Source organism: Xylocopa sonorina, chromosome 14 (assembly GCF_050948175.1).
Source record: "Xylocopa sonorina isolate GNS202 chromosome 14, iyXylSono1_principal, whole genome shotgun sequence".
NCBI lineage: Eukaryota > Metazoa > Arthropoda > Insecta > Hymenoptera > Apidae > Xylocopa > Xylocopa sonorina.
In genome coordinates this window covers 644,255-658,569 of record NC_135206.1, presented here as the reverse complement: position 1 = coordinate 658,569, position 14,315 = coordinate 644,255, and positions in this window count along the sequence as shown.

Below are 14,315 nucleotides of genomic sequence, written 5' to 3'. Positions count from 1 at the left end.
TCTTCTATGTTTCATGATAAGGTATAATAATCATTGCGAAGTGGCATGTATACCTCGTATTCACTTCAAAAGAATGTAAATGCGGCAATTGCTTGCTAGGAAATAGCGTATTCAGATGTCTACGTATCGTAGCAATAGAGTTCTAATGCTACTTAAATCGCGATATCGCATCTCATTTCTATGTTTCGTGATTAGATATAATACTCATTGCGAAGTCTCATGTATACCTCCTATTCACTTCAAAAGAATGTAAGTGCGACACTTCGATGCTAGGAAATAGCGTTTGCAGATGTCTCCGCATCGATGCCATAGAGTTCTAATGCTTCTTACAACGCGATAACGCACCTCTCTTCTATGTTTCATGATAAGATATAATATTGATTGCGAAGTGTCATGTATACCTCGTATTCACTTCAAAAAAATGTAAATGCGACTATTGCTTGCTAGGAAATAGCGTTTGCAAATGCCTACGCATCGTAGCAATAGAGTTCTAATGCTACTTAAATCGCTATATCGCTTCTCTTTTCTATGTTTCGTGATAAGATACAATATTCATTGCGAAGTGTCATGTACACCTCGTATTCACTTCAATAGAATGTAAATGCGACACTTCCATGATAGTAAATAGCGTCTGTAGATGTCTACGCGTCGAGGCAATAGAGTTCTAATGCTTCTTAAAACGTGATATAGCATCCCACTTCTATGATTCATGATAAGATATAATATTCATTGCGAGGTGTCATGTATACCTCGTATTCACTTCAAAAGAATGTAAATGCGACGTTTCCATCCTAGGAAATAGCGTTCGCAGATGTCTACGTATCGTAGCAATAGAGTCCTAAAGCTTCTTAAAACGAGATGTCGCATTTCATCTCCATGTTTCGTGATAAGATATAAAATTCATTGCGAAGTGTCATGTATACCTCCTATTCACTCCACACGAATGTAAATGCGAATCTTCCTTGCTAGGAAATAGCGTTTGCAGATGTCTACGTATCGTAGCAATGGAGTTCTAATGCTTCTCAAAACGCGATATCGCATCTCATTTCTATGCTTCATGATAAGATATAATATTCATTGCGAAGTGTCATGTATACCTCCTATTCACTCCAGACGAATGTAAATGCGACACTTCCTTGTTAGGAAATAGCGTCTGCAGATGTCTACGCATCGAGGCAATAGAGTCCTAATGCTTTTTAAAACGAGATGTCGCATCTCGTTTCTATGTTTCGTGATAAGATATAAAATTCATTGCGAAGTGTCATGTATACCTCCTATTCACTCCAGACGAATGTAAATGCGACACTTCCATAATAGGAAATAGCGTTTGCGGAAATCTCCGCATAGAGGCGATAGGGTTCTAATGCTTCTTAAAACGCGATATCGCATCTCACTATTATGTTACATGATAAGATATAATGTTCATTGCGAAGTGTCATGTATACCTCGTATTCACTTCAAGAGAATGTAAATGCGAATCTTCCTTGCTAGGAAACAGCGTTTGCAGATGTCTACGTATCGTAGCAATGGAGTCCTAAAACTTCTTAAAACGAGATGTCGCATTTCATCTCTATGTTTCGTGATAAGATATAAAATTCATTGCGAAGTGTCATGTATACCTCCTATCCACTCCAGACGAATGTAAATGCGACACTTCCTTGCTAGGAAATAGCGTCTGCAGATGTCTACGCATCGAGGCAATAGAGTTCTAATGCTTCTTAAATCGCGATATCGCATCTCACTTCTATGTTTCGTGATTAGATATAATATTCTTTGCGAAGTGTCATGTATACCTCGTATTCACTTCAAGAGAGTGTAAATGCGACTATTCCTTGCTAGGAAATAGCGCTTGCAGATGCCTACGTATCGTAGCAATAGAGTTCTAATGCTTCTAAGATCGCGATATCGCATCTCATTTCTATGTTTCGGGCTAAGTTATAATATTCATTCCGAGGTGTCATGTATACATCGTATTCACTTCAAAAGAATGTAAGTGCGACAGTTCCATGCTAGGAAATAGCGTTCTCAGATGTCTCCGCATCGAGGCCATAGAGTTCTAATGGTTCTTAAAACGCGATATCGCAACTCTCTTCTATGCTTCGTGATAAGATATAATATTCATTGCGAAGTGTCATGTACACCTCGAATTCACTAGAAAAGAATGTAAATGCGACACTTCCATGCTAGGAAATAGCTTTTGCAGATGTCTACGTATCGTAGCAATAGAGTTCTAATGCTACTTAAATCGCCATATCGCATCTCTTTTATATGTTTCATGATATGATATAATATTCATTGCGAAGTGTCATGTATACCTCGTATTCACTTCAAAAGAATTTAAATGCCACACTTCCTTGCTAGGAAATAGCGTTTCCATGTGTCTAGGTATCGAAGCAATGGAGTTCTAATGCTTCTTAGAACGCGATATCGCATCTCATTTCTATGTTGCATGATAAGGTATAATATTTATTGCGAAGTGTTATGTGTACCTGGTCCACACTTCAAAAGAATGAAAATGTCACACATCCTTGCTAGGCAATGCGTTTCCAGTTGTTTACTTATCGGAGCCATAGTGTTCTATTGCTTCATTCAACACGATGTCGCAAGTCATTTCAATGATTCATGGTAAATTGCAATGTTCTATGCAATATGTTACATTTGTCTGCATCTAGACCTTAGAAGGATGTGAATCCTATACTTACTTGCAACAGAATATCGTTTCCAGATCTCTATGTGTCCAAGCAAGACATTTCTAATACTTCATGCTGCGCGATGTCGCATCTCATTTCAACGTTTCAAAGCAAAGAATCTGTAATCATATATCCATAACATTATGCTTAACTGTTAGAGGTCTTCAATAGAATGTAAACTATATAATTCGATGCAACGGCATGGCGCTCCGTAGTGTCTGTCTGTTAAAGCAATCGAGCTAGAATTCTCCATGCAATGCGCTGGCGCATCCCATTTCATTGTTTCAAAGTAAGAATGCTGTAATCTCTTATGCATAGCTCTATGCTTATCTGCTTTAACACTTCATAAGAATGTAAATTCTACAGCTCCATGCAACAGGATTGCCCTTCGTAGTGTCTACATTTCGAGACAATAGAGTATTAATGCATTATACAATGCCATGACTCATCTCATTTCAACGTTTCGAATTAAGTAAGCTGTAATCTTCTATGAAAAGCATTATAATTATCTGCTTCTACTCTACAAAAGAATGTGAATTCTATAGATCCAAGCAACAGGAGGGCAGGCTCTCCACCATCCTACTGCCTGCCCTGATGCGGGCAAAGGATTCCCAGGGCCACTCAAACCGCGACCAACATCTATCTTATACTCTAACCGATTCATCGTTATGCGTTTTCCATTAAGCTTGCCGGGATCAGTGATATTGATTCGCTCAATCTAAATTATTATTTTCTTTTTAAGTTTCTCGATTTTTTTAGTTTCTCTCACGATATCGTCTATTTCGTTGTACCTTACCCTTACAGTATGGTATATAATCTGTTGTTTGATATTTCTAGGATTTCCTCTTAATAAATGTAATGCTTCCACATATTTTCTTTCTCTTTCTCTTTAGTTACATTGTTGTTATTTTATGCTTTTCACCCTCCACATTCCCTCTCTACACCATCTCGGAACAGGCGTTATACGATTACTGCAGGATGACGCCCCGGTCTCGTTACACCGAGATCGAATGTTCTCTCTTGCATCCGTTGGTTTATATATGTTATATATTGGAGAATATTTCCTCTTATCCTTTGTATTTTTCGAGTGAAATTACATTGACAGAAGTACGAGCTAGTTCTGCACGCCTATTTGAAACAACATTAAATCATCTTGTTAAACAACAATATATTAAATGTGACTTGGACCTTTAAATTTGAATTTATAAACATCTAACAGGTAAATATGTTTTTCTTACTATTTATATCATTATACATTCAGTGATTTACTGTGTGCTGTGATTTGATATATTAACTGCTTGATTATATTTTGCAATGAACTTTGCGTACCAAACATTGTTTTTACTCCTGATGGGAGTGGATAGTTCTTCGTTTTATATTCTTATATCGCATTGATTATAAAAGTATATGACATCCTTTTTATGCAGTCATGTATAATTATGTACTGTGAAGGTTTTTCCCGTTACAATCCGCAAGAAAAGGGTATATAGAACCAATAATAACGGGGTATCCAGAAGTTTAATCCGGGGTTATATCGGGGTACAGAATATCCGCGTGATTCGGCAACGCGAAGTACAGAACAATAAATTTCCTATCCAGCAAGTATTTCGAAGCTGCGAGGCTGGGACTTTTTGGGCGCCAGCTACTCAAGAAGTAGCAAAAACTAGTAAACCACGCAACCCGGGGAAATCCGGTGCAAGATAACACTCGAAATTTCGAAATACTCTTTCGCTCGACTGCTTCTAGCCGAGTGCGCAAATTAGGGTCGCGGCATTCTGAACTCACGGCTTCTTTCTAGATTGCCTCGTCGCGGTATTACAAAAGGGTATACGACACGCCGCGAATGACCGGGGATCACCACCCGTTATACAATACAAATTACAATACGCGATATCACAATTGCGGCAGGGAACAAATGGGACATTTTAGCGTATAAGGACTCACGTTCTCGTTTCCAACAAGTATGGATCTCGTTCAGTCCGTCTACCTCTCTCTCTCTCTCTCTCTCTCTCTCTCTCTCTCTCTCTCTCTCTCTCCTCCGAATCGCTCCGTATAATCGCTAGCTCGGTTGCTCGCTAAGTAGTCGCTAAGTCGTTCAGAAGAATAAGAGGCTGTCTTCGTGCTGGCTAGCTCATTATATAGGTTTGCTGGGGGTCTTCGGATCCCCTTAGATCCTCCTTAGGGCTCCTTGATGGGGTAGGGCCATACGCTTCGGTATTGTCCGGGGCATCGATCGGTGGATTTCGGCGATCTTCCCTGATCGCCCCCTCTGGTGTGTCTAGAGGGGGTCCTCTGGATTATTTGAACTGCGGCGCGTGTCGCGCGCCGCGCTTTCCACGGCTCACCTGCAATTCCGCTGCGCATCTTGAGTTTTCCTCTCCATGGGCTCAGGGGAGGGGTAGAGGTCCTTCTCACACCCGAGAACCATCCTATTTGTCTCCATGGACTATGGCAGCGGTCTTATCGTTGCAGAGCTCTGGATCGTATCCTTCGGGCTTCAGGGTCTCTTCTTGCTCACTTCCCGACTCCTCCACCGTCGAGCCCGTCACGCTACCTCGGCGCACAGCCCTTCCGCGAACCTGCGGTCTTATTATCCGCCGAAGAGGCGTCTTATGGGTCGCTTCTTCCATCAGCTCGCCAGTCTTATCCGTCGAACGGAGTGAGAGAAACGATCGGGGGGGGGGGGGGGAGGTTCTACCATCGTGTATTTCACGCTCCTCGCAAATACTGCTATCGCAATGGTCCGTGTCGCGCTTCTCGCATGGGTGGTGATCTGCGAGCTAGTCTAACCGAAGCAGGGGGGGGGGGGGGGTGAGCGAGCCTTGTGACGTCACCACGTCACAGTACATACAAATTTGCGATTAAGTAGCTATGTGTTCAAATTCAATTCCGAATAATGCACTAAAAAGCATCCCAGATAACAAACGGCAAGATGGTAGCGACACCATGCCGGCACTATATTGCCACTTCCGAGGAGTGTCAACTGATTCGTAGTCATCTGTGACCGGATTCGTTGTCTAAAATGCCAGAACGTGTTACCAGCACGTTCTAGACGAGCGAATCGCGCAGAACCAGCACCATGGTGACACGCGTATCATCGCTCCATTCATGAATCTCATCAGCAATGACGCAGGATCACATTTGGCAATGGGGAACCTGTGCTTTCATACAAATTAGAACCGTTAGATGTCAGTAGATGTTCAGCATATGAGTATTGATAGACATTTTGATGGTCGTTTTTCTATATTTATAGTTATTGAGCGAGTCGTATATATTTCTTTTAATTCATCATAGACTAAAAATATTATTTATAAAAAAAATATTACTTATAAAATAAAATTCATGCTGTTGCGTCCCTAACTTCGCCTTGTGTAATTTTTGAAATAACATGCTGTCATCGTATTTAATGTAACCCTCAATTGCATGAATTTGCAACAATAAATTGAAGAAAATATATATAAAATAAGTGTGTATATTTTTATGACAAAGTAATTATCGACTTTATGGAAAAAATCGCCCTATCGAGCTAGTTTAGAGAAAATAATAAAATCGAGTTCTTATATCTTTGTTTTATGCCGGTGTATCTATTTTGGAATCAAAATAAATAAATTGCACAGTTTAGTCATTTTTCATATTTGCTTATAATTTTTATGGAAACAGCTTCCCCATTAGTAAATGTCAGCCTACGCCACAACCACGCGTGTAGCTATGGTGAGCTGATAGTGTCATTGTCACGGCCGTGTAGCCCGTGTGCTATATCTCGGTGCTTTAATAGTGCCGTGATACGAATGCCGCCCCAGTACTAACAGTATGCCATTTCGAAAGCTGAGTAGGAGCACTTTGTTAGCACAGTTCTGTCACGGAATTCGTTCCATCCGTTGTCATTGGCGTGCCAATCGCTGGCTGTTTGGGATATTGTAGTGCATGAGGCAGACTTGTTCCTTATCATCGTCAAGGAGATGGATTTTCACTCCCCCCTTTTTGAATTTTTTAAATTATTGTTTGGAATTTTTGCCGTTTCTGTATCTCTATGACCGCATTGTGGATTCAACTTATGTACGAACTTTTTGGTCTTCATCTTTTATTACATGTAATATTATATATGTGATGCGCGTTTGTTATGTAATGCTCCGATTTGTAAGCCTCAGATACTTTTATTCTTTGGTAAAGCAACTTATTCGATTAATATATATTTATTAGACATAGATATAAACAATTAGAAAAATGTTATTAAAACGCTATTAAATATGTTGTTGCAATTATATATTTAAGGTCTGAAGATGTAGATGCAATTAATGTCCGATATTTTACGTGATCCAATCGACGTATCAAGTGAGGCTATGAAATATAAAAATCTTTTACTATTCTTGGACCCCTTTACATGTTAAATGAATGATTAGTTCTGCAAGACAAGAAGCCTGAATTAGTGAGATATCTAGGAACATAAGTAATTTGTAAGTAACACATCTTTTCTCTTTGAAATATTTGCCTTTGCATAGAATAGAACGTATAGATATAATGACCTGTTTTGTACCCATTTTGGTCCAATTCTATTATAGCCTTTGAGCAGAAGTAATATTGATTATACTTGATTTTTGCAATAGTTTTTTGATTAACAGATTCTATTAACCTAGAATCATCATTTGACGGATGTATCAATCTACCTTGTAGCTCCATCAGTTTCTTTTTCTGCTCGCTACTTTCCATTTTCAGTTCCGTACTTATCCTTCCGTCCACTTATCCTTTATCACCATCATATATAATGCGTAAAATTACAATAACTTTTTGTCCTCAAATTTTACGGATATTTCAATTAAATTTCCTTTGATTAAATAAACGGAAATTAAAAAACAGTGGCACGTACCATTTCTTGGAAACGTTGTATCGTAATTTGCATCTGACTGTTTTGAAAGGCACGCACTTTACTTAACGTTTGCAATGATTCGGTTAGCAAAGTAAAGAAATATTCTACTTTCGAAATTGTTGGCTCTTGTAATTCTAAGGCAAATATCTGTCGACATCGTGAACATTGTTTTTTGGCAAAATTCCAGAAAAACAAATATACTATAAGTAAAATAATAAACATCATAATATTAAATTTAACTCTGTTCATCGTTGCCTTGTTGGACACATCCATAACAATATACAAGGTGGGGCAGTAATAATTAGCACCTCAGATATCCACGAAACTATAAGTTTCATAGAAGTTTTTGCTAATATAAAATTGCATAGTACAAAGGGGCCATCCGTTGATGAAAATAGTTTTTTTGTAAGTGGACTTATGTTGGACATATGACGGTTACCTTCATTTTTTAAAATGAATTGGTATGTCCATTCTTCCGTAATACGATAGAGCATTTTAAAGCAAGTTTAACGATCTGTAACATGAAGGCATTGAAGGTTACAAAAAGTAAAGAAAGGCGATAATACTCACGGTTTTGATAGTAAATGAAACATACGTATTGTAAACAGTGGTGGAAGGCGTAATACTTACCGTTTACTTCACTGTGAATAAACACTTTTCGAAGGGCATTTCAATAGTTTGCAGCATAAGTTAAACATGATAAGATTAGTATTGAAAAATCGGTTCGAATACGTTTGGTTAGGCTGTTCTTTCTGTCGTTCATTTTATAAGTACTGAGCTGCGGATTCCTGAGGACAGCTCACAAAATTGTTGAACTATGGAAGATTATCATTGTGAATTTAAATCAAAAGGTAATTAAATTCCATTAGATTGTAAACAGATCTCAATGTTTCATTTTAGATAGTAAGATTAAATACTCTTTACAAAACTACACGAATGGATACATACCTTTCTGTTATTATTATTTCATAAAGAATTATAATTGCAATTATATAGTTCATTACGATAAAAAATATTTCTCAGAAAATTCTAAATATTAAGTTAAAGAATCAAGTAAAACATTTTTAATAATTACGAATATGAAAAATACTTGAACATTCCAATAGAAAGATGTCTAAACAGGAGTTAGAAAAGTCAAACATTCAATTTCAATTCCAGCATTCATCTATAAGAGGTAAAATGTTTTGAAAGCTTTAATTACAGTCTTTAATGCAAGCAGTAGGGCAGTATTGCAATTTTTAAGAAAATTGATGAAAGTCAACCATTTTGAAGTGGTCAGAATCTTTGTCGTTTGAGCAATAAGTGAATAACAAATAACTGAATAAATTCCAGGCTTAAAAACTTATGGATTAAATCCTATGCAGACTCGTTTATGAGCGAGTTACTAAATAATAATCCACACTAAGTAATCATTTTAAAACTTAAACGATTACATCTCGCGAACTTTCAAAGATATCAGAAGCGTGAAAAGTATGTGGTTTATCAAAAACTCTTCTAAAAGAACGGACGAAGCCAATAGAAATCTTTGTTGAAGTAAGCAAGTTCTAAAGTTCTAAGCAACGCGATGGCCCTTATCTGCCTATGTTTCATAGCAAGTAAGTTCTGAATTTCCATGAAATCCGATGGAATTCCTCACTACTAACGTTTCAAAGTAAGTTCTCAAATTCTCAGTTCTACGTTTAAAACTATGTGTGTTCTACATATCTATGTAAAGTGATGGTTCCTATTAGTTGCGACGGAAACCTATATATAGTAAGTCAGGGAAGCTCGAAGGGGTTAATTATCTAAATGCATTAAGGAGTAAAACGTACTTTAATCTAAAGCGATCTATCGTTCCAAGGTATCCGCTCACGTACAACTTTTCTTGGGCGCCAGCGGCTCAGAAAGTAGCAAAGGGATAGACTACACGACCCCGGGAACCCTGGGGCGGAACAACCCTTGAAACTTCGAAATGCTCCTCCTCTCGACTACGCCTAGCCAAGTACACACACTCAGGTCGCGAGATACTGAAGTCACGGCATGTTTATTTATGGTCTCGACGTGGGTTTAACTAACAAGGGCTACGGGAAACTACGCAACACGCCGCAAATTACCGGGTATCATAACTCGCGTCACGATATAAGATACAATGTACAATATGCGACACAAGAAATGGGACGCTTTAGCGAATAAGCTCTCGCGTTCTCTTCTTCAGTTTCCTTGAATTCGCTGGTGGTCCTCGGGTCACCTGCATCCTCCTCGGGGCTCCTTGGTGGAGTGGGCTGTAGGCTTCCGTATTGTTCGGGTCCATCGATCAGTGGACTTCGGCGATTTCCTCTTCTCGCCCCCTTGGGTGTCCCTGAGGGGATCCTCCTGATCATTTAAATTGCGTAGCGCCTCACGCGCCGCGCTCCCATGGCCCACCTGCAGGGCCGCTGGACCTTTGACTTCCCTTTAGAGGGTTAAGGATGGTTGAGGACCTTCTCACATCCCAGAGCATTATAAAGCACAAAAGCAGATAAGCATAATGCGATGCATAGAGCTTTACAACCTTCGAACTTACTTCGAACTGTTTATATGAAATGCGATATTGAGGTGCATGAAGCATGACAAATTAAATGCTTCGGCACTTGGACATGTAGAAACGCTATCCCCGGGCAAGAAAGTGTAGGTTTCACACTCAATTCATGTGCAGAAGCAGAAAAGCATAACGCGATGCTATGAATATTACAACTTATCATGAAATATAGAAGTAAGATGCGCAGCCGCGTTTTACGAAGCATTAGAACTCTATTGCTTCTAAACCTTCAGATATAGAAACGAAATTCCGTCGGAAGGAAGTGATGCATTTACATTCATTTGAAGTGTAGAGGAGATATACATAACGCGTTGCATTGAAATTACATCTTATCATGTGACTTAGAACTGATATGCGATATCGCGTTTTATAAAGAGTTAGAAATCTATTGCTTCGATGCGTTGACATCTAGAAACGCAATTTCCTAGCCAAGAAGTGTGGCATTTGCATTCTTTTGAAGTGTAGACGAGGTATACATAACACTTCGCAATGAATATTACATCTTATCATGAAACACAGAAATGAGATGCTAGTGCTTCGATACGTAGATATCTGGAAACGCATTTCCTAGCAAGGATGTGTGGCATTTACATTCTTTTGAAGTATAGACGATGTACACATGACACATCGCAATTAATAGTATATCTTATCATGAAACATAGAAGTGCGATGCGATTTCGCGTTTTACGAAGCATTAGAACTGCATTGCATCGATACGTCGACATCTAGAAACGCATTTCGTAGCAAGGAAGTGTCACATTTACACTCTTTTGAAGGGAATACGAGTTATACATGACACTTCGCAATGAGAATTACATCTTATCACGAAACATAGAAATGAGATGCGATATCGCGATTTAAGAAGCATTAGAACTCTATTGCTTCGATACGTCGACAACTGCAAACGCTATTTCCAAGCAAGGGAGTGTCGCACTTACATTCATTTGAAGAGTATGCGAGGTATACATGACACTTCGCAATGAATATTATAACTTATCATGAAACCTAGAAATGAAATGCGATATCGCGATTTAAGAAGCATTAGAACTCTATTGCTTCGATACACAGACATCTGGTAACGCTGTTTCGTAGAAGGGAGGTGTTGCATTTACATTCATTTGAAGTGTAGGCGAGGAATACATGACACTTCGCAATGAATATTATATCTTATCATGAAACATAGTAATGAAATGCGATATCGCGATTAAAGAAGCATTAGAACTCTATTGCATCGATACGTAGACATCTGCAAACGCCATTTCCTAGCAAGGAAGTGTCCCATTTACATTCTTTTGAGCGGAATACGAGGTATACATGACAGTTCGCAATGAATATTACAGCTTATCATGAAACATAGGAATGAGATACGATATCGCGTTTTAAGAAGCATCAGAACTCCATTGCTACGATACGTAGAAATCTGCAAACGCTATTTCCTAGCAAGGATGTGGCGCATTTACATTCTTTGAAGTGAATACGAGGTATACATGACACTTCGCAATGAATATTATATCTTATCACGAAACATAGAAATGAAATGCAATATCGCGATTTAAGTAGCATTAGAACACAATTGCTACGATACGTAGGCATCTGGAAACGCTATTTTCTAGCATGGAAGTGTCGCATTTACATTCATTTAAAGTGAATACGAGGTATACATGACACTTCGCAATGAATATTATATCTTATTGTGAAACATAGAAATGAGATGCGATATCGCGTTTTAAGAAGCATTAGAACTATATTGCGTCGATACGTAGAGATCTGCAAACGCTATTTCCTAGCATGGAATTGTCGCATTTACTTTCTTTTGAAGTGAATACGAGGTATACATGACACTTTGCAATGAATATTATATCTTATCATGAAACATAGAAGTGAGATGCGATATCGCATTTTAAGAAGCATTAGAACTGTATTGCTACGATACGTAGACATCTACAAACGCTATTTCCTAGCAAGGAAGTGTCGCATTTACATTCTTTTGAAGTGAATACGAGGAATACATGACTCTTCGCAATGAATATTATATCTTATCATGAAACATAGAAATGAGATGCGATATCGCGTTTTAAGAAGCGTTGGAACTCTATTCCTACGACACGTAGACATCTGCAAACGCTATTTCCTAGCAAGGAAATGTCGCATTTACATTCATTTGAAGTGTATGCGAGGTATTCATGACACTTCGCAATGAATATTATATCTTATCATGAAGCATAGAAATGTGATGCGATATCGCGTTTTGAGAAGCATTAGAACTCTATTGCTATGATACGTAGACATCTGCAAACGCTATTTCCTAGGAAGGAATAGTCGCATTTACATTCTTTTGAAGTGAATACGAGGTATACATGACACTTCGCAATGAATATTATATCTTATCATGATGCATAGAAATGTGATGCGATATCGCGTATTGAGAAGCATTAGAACACTATTGCTACGATATGTAGACATCTGTAAACGCTATTTCCTAGGAAGGAATAGTCGCATTTACATTCTTTTGAAGTGAATACGAGGTATACATGACAATTCGCAATGAATATTATATCTTATCACGAAACATAGAAATGAGAAGCGATATTGCGATTTACGTAGCATTAGAACTCTATTGCTACGATACGTGGACATCTGCAAACGCTATTTCCTAACATGAAAGTGTCGCACTTACATTCTATTTGAAGTGAATAGGAGGTATACATGACACTTCGCAATGAATATTATATCTTATCATGAAACATAGAAGAGAGATGCGATATCGCGTTTTAAGAAGCATTAGATCCCTATGGCCTCGATGCGGAAACATCTGCAAACGCTATTTCGTAGCATGGAAGTGTCGCATTTACATTCTTTTGAAGTGAATACAAGGTGTACATGACACATCGCAATGAATATTATATCTTATCATTAAACTTAGAAATGAGATGCGATATCGCGTTTTGTGAAGCATTAGAACACAATTGCTACGATACGTAGACATCTGCAAACGCTATCTCCTAGCAAGCAATAGTCGCATTTACATTCTTTTGAAGTGAATACGAGGTGTACATGACACTTCGAAATGAATATTATATCTTATCAAGAAACATAGAAATGAGATGCTATATCGCGTTTTGAGAAGCATTAGAATGATATTGCTACGATACGTAGACATCTGCAAACGCTATTTCCTAGCAAGCAATAGTCGCATTTACATTCTTTTGAAGTGAATACTAAGTATACATGACACATCTCAATGTATATTATATCTTATCATGAAACATTGAAGAGAGATGCGATATCGCGTTCTAAGAAGCATTAGATCTCTATGGCCCCGATGCGGAGAATTCTGCAAACGCTATTTCCTAGCATGGAAGTGTCGCACTTACATTCTTTTGAAGTGAATACGAGTTATATACATGACACTTCGCAATGAATATTGTATCTTATCATGAAACATAGAAATGAAATGCGATATCGCGTTTTGAGAAGCATTAGAACTCTATTGCTACGATACGTAGACATCTGCAAACGCCATTTCCTAGCAAGGAATGGTCGCATTTACATTCTTTTGAAGTGAATACGAGGTACACATGACACTTCGCAATGAATATTATATCTTATCATGAAGCATATAAATGAGATGCGATATCGCGTTTTGAGAAGCATTAGAACACTATTGCTACGATACGTAGACATCTGTAAACGCTATTTCCTAGGAAGGAATAGTCGCATTTACATTCTTTTGAAGTGAATACGAGGTATACATGACACTTCGCAATGAATATTATATCTTATCATGAAGCATAGAAATGTGATGCGATATCGCGTTCTGAGAAGCATTAGAACTCTATTGCAACGATACGTAGATATCTGAATACGCTATTTCCTAGCAAGAAAGTGTCACATTTACATTCGTTTGGGGTGAATACAAGGTATACATGACACTTGGCAATGAATATTGTATCTTATCATGAAGCATAGAAATGAGATGCGATATCGCGTTTTGAGAAGCATTAGAACTCTATTGCTACGATACGTAGACATCTGCAAACGCCATTTCCTAGCAAGGAATAGTCGCATTTACATTCTTTTGAAGTGAATACGAGGTACACATGACACTTCGCAATGAATATTATATCTTATCATGAAGCATATAAATGAGATGCGATATCGCGTTTTGAGAAGCATTAGAACTCTATTGCTACGATACGTAGAC